We start from the raw sequence: 6,685 nt of genomic DNA, 5'->3' as shown, positions 1-6,685 counted from the left end.
TGGCCCCCTCAAGGATTGAATTCACAACCCTGGGTTTAGTAGGCCAGTGCTCAAACCACTGAGCTATCCCTCCCCCATCCTTTCCTCCTTATAGCATGGAGAACTGTATCCTGAGAAGAAGTTACTGGAAAAGATTTTGGGGTTAGGGTGGATAATCAGCTGAACATGAGCTCCCAGTATGACACTGTGGCTAAAAGGGCTAGTATGATCCTTGGCTGCCTACAACAGGGGAACCTCAGGTAGCTGGAGGGAAGTATTTTACCCTCTGTATATGGCACCAGTTCGACCGCTACTGGAATACTGTGTCCACTTCTGGTGTCCACAATTCAAGAAGGATGTTGATAAATAGGAGAGCGTTTAGAGAAAAGCCATAATTAAAAATTATTAATTAAATTAAATTACTTAAATTAAAAAACTCTAATTACAAAAAGAGAAAACTTGCCTTACAGTGATAGACTCAAGGAGCTCAATCTATTTAGTTTAACAAAGAGAAGGTTAAGGGGTTCCTTGATTACAGTTTGATTAGATAATGGGCTGTTCAGTCTTGCAGAGACAAGTATAATCTGATCCAATGGTTGGAAGTTGAAGCTAAATTCAGACTGGAAATCAGGCATACATTTTTAACAACGAGAGTAATTAACCATTGGAACAATTTACCAAGTGTGATGGCTGATCACTGACAATTTTTTAAGTCAAGATTGGATGCTTTATTAAAGACACACTCTAGGAATTATTTTGGAGTTGTTCCATGTCCCGTGTTACGCAGGAGGACAGACTAGATGATCAGATGGTCCCTTCTGGCCTTGGAATCTCTGAATGTCTCAAGACAAGTCACCCCTCAGTAAACAGTTAAGAGACAATGTCTGAACTATGAACTTTGAAAATTCTCTACTTCCTGACTCCAGCCAACTTAGAGAACTAATTTTGATGAGCAAGGCCAAAGCCCAGGAGCTCACAAGAACAACGGAACTCTGGCTGTATTAAAAGGGACTCTCTCTCAAGAGATTGGGAGATATTTTGGGGAATTGGACTAAGATGTAGGCACCTGCTACGGTGTCTGGAAAAAGTTTGCCCTGTCTAGATTGCCACCAGGGAATGGCAGGGCTTTAGGTAACACAGACATGAGTGTAGCCTGCGTGTTGTTTTAAAATCCTCTTTCTCTAATGCTTTTTCTTACTGTTAAAATGAACAGTACTTTGATTTCAAGAAGGCTGTCTGGTCACTGCACAACACTGGTTGCAGACGCCCAAAGGGAAGAATCACTGTAATCTGGATTCTCTTGGACCTGCGGGGTAAGCACGATTGATCAACAGGGTGCTGGAGCCCAGGGTGTACCACCCGATGATAGGTAAAGGGCTGACACCTGAGGGGGTGCCTTCAGAGAGACCACAAAGGGGACAGAGGTGCAGCTGGCCCTGTAACTGTGGCACCGTATTTGCTCTAGTGTCCTCAAAAGAAATCAAGGCTGATTTCAAAGGCAGGTTCAGAACCAAAATACTTTTATTATAAATAGCTTTGCAATGCACTTCAGAATGATTGGGATAGCTCAGTGGTTTGAGCATTGGCCTGCTAAACCCAGGGTTGTGAGTTCAATCCTTGAGGGGGTTACTGAGGGATCTGGGGCAAAATCAGTATTTGGTCTATATATAAAGACATAGTCCCTGCTCTGAAGAGCTTTCAACCTAACTTAGAATATGAAGCTAGATGTAGAAAAAGTACAGAAATAATACTTAGTATTACTTTTCATGCATTTGCTTACATGTTGGAGGTTATTTTTACTGTAGCTCATCCTTCCATTTGAGCATCACAACTTCCTCTAGTTTATTTTAACCAGACACATGGAAAGTGGTTTCCACTGTCTATACTACGGAAACCACAACAGGAAAAGGAGGATTAACAGGCTCCATCCTCAGGTGCATCTGAGATCTGGCCCCATCTGAGGGCTGAGAAGAGGTGGCAGAGGTACAGCTATGCCACGTTTCCACACCCTTGCTATCCTGGGTCTGCTTTGGTCCCTGATATACATTAGAGCAGCCAGAGGGTTATGTCAATTAGAGTCATTCAATTGGCCGAGGATCAGGTGGAATTCTGTGCATTCTGGTCCTACCTCCTGGTTTTCCCATCATGCCACCTACATGCCCTCATGCTGCAGGAATTCTCAACTGCTTGCTTAAGGCAGTTTAAAGTCCTTTTTGTGCTGCTGTTGCAGGGCAAGATTAAGCCCAATGACTCCATAATTGTCTATTCATCCTTGTTTTCCTGTGACAATTATATTGGTACAGATTGGAGGGAACTGGATAACACATATTGTAGAGCACGGTGGGGTGTGTGAGAGAGCACTGCCAATGATCTGAGAATGGGAATCCCCAAATGCTTGCTGCTGTTTTCTTTCCTTTTTTCCCCCTTCCTCCCAGTCTTCTCTATTTGTGTACAGTTGCTGGGATCCAGTAGCTCACCAATGAGGTCAAGCACTCCTGTTGAAGCTATTACCCAAAGTAGGATTTTGTATCCCTTCAAAAACAAGTGTGCAGCAATTACAGAGGAATAAACGGTGTTAATGGACTTTGGCTTAGAACCAGACCAATATGTGCAGATATCTTACCTGCATTGACACACAATTGCTCCTGGAGGAATTTTGCATCACTGCGTGTGTGCAGAATTCATGGCCCCCGCAGATTTTTTTGCATACCTGCAGAAAAATGACTTCTGACGGGGAAGCAAACGAAAGCTGCAAGAGTGGTCATGTGCCTACTCCCTGGCAATGCAGACTGGTTGGTTTGGGCATGCAGAGCAGCCAGTAAAGATGTAAATCACTGCCTCGGAGGGGCCTTGGTAGTCATGTGTGAGAGAAAGACACTCTGTCCCTCTCGCTCGCTATTGCAGCACGCTCGGCGTGGAGAGGCAGGGCTTTGGGGTATTTGTGAAGAGGTAGGCATGGGGCAGGCTCTGTTCCCTCAGGCAGAGGAGAATGTAGCAGCCTGCCTCTTTAGTGAATTATTACCATTGTTCTTAGTGAATTCCCGCAGGAGTATAAAACAGGTGTAAAAATTTTAAGGCTCCTTTACATTGCCAGAGTGGTGTAAAGGAGCCTTATTGTAAAGGACAGTATGGACAGTATGGACTTATAAATGCTTATGGTGCTTTAGTGATTAGAACTGGTCTAAATTTTTGGACTGAAAACATTTCCTGTCAAAATGTGCTCCATGAACTATTTGCGACTGAGCTTTTTGGAGATGGTCAGTACCCAGTATAAATTGTGAGTTTGAGTCCCCAACCCTCATTTGCTCTTCAGTAGCCTATGATGTAACACTGAGCATATGGCTGCATATATTTGTTGACTAATAATTAGAAGTAAAGGGTCAATACTAGCTACATTACTATTAGACAGAGGGGGCTTGGTGATTTCCTCCAATGCTCCCCACTCACATTCTCCATCCATTGTATTGTAGTTTAAATAAATTACCAAAATAATTGAAACTAGCTGGATTATATTGCATTATTTTGACCAAAAAAATGCAGAATTTTAAAATATTGTGCACAGAATTTTTATTTTTTTGGTGCAGAATTTTTAATTTTTTGGTGCAGAATTCCCACAGGAGTAACATAATGGCTTTTCATAGCCTAGCATTTTGAGGCTATAATTAGGAAGGATTTTCTTCCTTGCAGATTAATGCCTCGATTCATAGCTTTTATCATTCTGGTCTATGTACAAAGCAAGCTGATGGTATTCTTTTTAAAACGGATGTTTTATTATGGCATTTACTGATCTTTGGTCTAAATCCTTAAGCTGATTAAATATCGACTCTGTTGCACTAAGTATCAAATTACCGTGCAAGCTGAAATAACTCACATGTTACTGAACTATGCAAATGGGCTCATGGACTCTCCGCAGTGGGCTCTATTTACAGGGCTGCCATCGTTAGGGAAAAACAAATCTTAAAATGTTGAAGTGTCTTTAGCTGGGGAGAAGGGGCCTGCACTGACCGCTCTGGAAGGTGAATGCATTTTCTTAGCCACACAATAATGCCAATGTGGCCTGCCATTTCCACCATTTCTCAACTGCAACCTGAATGGACCACCCATCCCTAGGGTTATAAGGGAGTTTAGGCCTTCATCATCCATTCGGTCTGTGACCTTTCTGCTGAGATTGCCAATGAAGATGCTAGTTCTTCTGTAATGTGATGGCAGCTTTTGTGACGCACACCTCTAGCCGCAAGAACTGAACTGAGAAAAAAACAAAACCAAACCCCCCAAACACCACCATTCAGTTCACGCAGGCCACTGCACAAACCAACCGAGTTGGGAAAGACTCAATCACTTCCAGCCTGGGTCAGATCTGAAGTAGCAACCTAGAGGTGGAAGGAATTGCACCTCTTAGTGAGCAGGGCCGGCTCCAGGCACCAGCTTGCCAAGCAGGTGCTTGGGGCGGCCACTCTGGAGAGGGGCGGCACGTCCAGCTATTCGGTGGCAATTCGGCGGACGGTCCCTCACTCCTGCTCGGAGTGAAGGACCTCCCGCCGAATTGCCGCCGCAGATCGCGATTGCGATCGTGGCTTATTTATTTATTTATTTATTTTTCGCGATTGCGATCGTGGCTTATTTATTTATTTATTTATTTTGCCGCTTGGGGCGGCAAAAACCCTGGAGCCGGCCCTGTTAGTGAGTCACTATTAACTGCAGGGCTAGCATCAAATCAGGCTGAAACTTCCCGACCCACAAAGCCTCAGCAGGTAGAGCCCACACTGCAAAGCTTATTGAGAGATTTGTAGCTGAGATGGCAGTGGGACCTGTTTCCTTTCATCTTGCATTGCTGATGGAGAGGATCAGTAAGATTGTGTTCTGCTGGCAGACCAGGGACATGGAGAAGATGGAGTTTGGTACATTCCTTTGCTGAGTGGAAGATCATTATGGGTGTTTTTATTATAGTAACATTTGGAGTCTCTAACCCAGTGGTTCTCAAACTTTTGTACTGGTGACCCCTTTCACATAGCAAGCCTCTGAGTGCGGCCCTCCCTTATTAATTAAAAACACTTTTTTATATATTTAACATCATTATAAATGCTGGATGCAAAGTGGGGTTTGGGGTGCAGACTGACAGTTCACAACCCCCCATATAATGACCTCGCAACCCCCTGAGGGGTCCCGACCCCTAGTTTGAGAACCCCTGCTCTAACTCCATTGTGCTAGGTGCTCTACAAACACATAGTAAGAGACAGTCCCTGAGATTATGTACCAAATAGACACAGGAGAGGATACCAGCACAGAAAGGGGAAGTGACTTGCCCAGATCATACAGTAACAGGTGGTAGAGCCACCCATGTATTCACTGGACCACACTGCCTCTCTGTAGACTACAAGAGATGTTCTCAAGCTGACTTATTCTCCTCTTCGAGAAGTTCTCCTTTCTGAAGTTGGTCCAATAAAAGATTTTACCTCACCCTTTCTTGTCTCTCTAACATCCTGGGACCAACCCAGCTACCGCAACACAGCATACAACAGTGGAAGTTATTCTCCTCTTGACTTTCATAATGCTGTCTTGTGAACGGAGCCTCTTTCTGACTTACTGCCCTACCCCCTGTGAAAAGGTGCTGAGCACCCTCCTTTCTCATTGATTGCAGTGGGAATTTAAGGTGCCCAGTATCTTGCAGGAAGAAGCTTAAAATCTCAGAGTCTTTAGGGAGAACTTGTACAAATATCCCTCAAGGTATTAGCCATGCAACTTTCAACAATGATGCAATTTCTATCACTTCTAGATTGAAGGGTGTGCTTGTCCCAAATCTAAGGAACCAGGTGGAATTTACAGCCACCATTTCATCATCAGGCACCTAGATCCAATGATGACAGCTGCATTAGAAATACTGATGTGAACACATCCTATAAAAATGGGGTTGCAAAGGTGACTTCAAGCAAACAAATTATGAATCAAGCTTCAAGGAAGTTGGAAAATTAATCCTAAAAAAAAAAAATTTCTGATGAGAACCTGGACCTGCAGGACGGTCTGGGGAACATTTTGCACTGAAATCTGTTTGGACATTAAAACAGGCAGAGGATTGTGTCTCGTCACTCTTGCTCATATGGGCAGTTCTCAGAAAAGGCAAAATGCAGAGATCAAGCCTTTTCCTTCCCAGTAAATGGCTTTTTGTTTCCTTATCTCAAGTCCCTTTAACCATTAAGGTATTTATAGCATGAATGTTTCTGCAAGTTCTCTTTCCTCCCCCCATTTGTTATCTTTTATACCGAATGATCTCCGGGTCTGGTAATCCTAATGCTTCCTCCTGGATGGGATCCCATCCCAGGGAGGGGCTGTTTGCTTTCTAGGAGTGCTGCATTTCGGTCCAGAATTGAGAGATGCAATGAGAGTCAGAGAGAAATTACCATCCATGTTACCACCCTACACACACATCCCTCAAAACATCTGCTGTGTTGGTCATAGATAATTAATTTACCTTCTTTCTCAGTCCCCACTGCTTAACAAGAATCTCCATTAGCTGTTAGTGGCATAGGGCCTTTGACACATCTAAGCCTCAGAGAAGAGTGGTGCATAGATACAGATAAATATAAACAATAGCCAGTTCATTCCATTAGTATTTATTTAGTATTTGCATGAGAGTAGAACCCTGAGACCACAACCCATTGTGCTAGGTGTTGTACAAACACAGAAACACAAATAAAAGGCAGGCCCTGCC

Source organism: Emys orbicularis, chromosome 8 (genome assembly GCF_028017835.1).
Source record: "Emys orbicularis isolate rEmyOrb1 chromosome 8, rEmyOrb1.hap1, whole genome shotgun sequence".
Lineage (NCBI taxonomy): Eukaryota > Metazoa > Chordata > Testudines > Emydidae > Emys > Emys orbicularis.
This window is presented reverse-complemented; position numbering follows the sequence as displayed.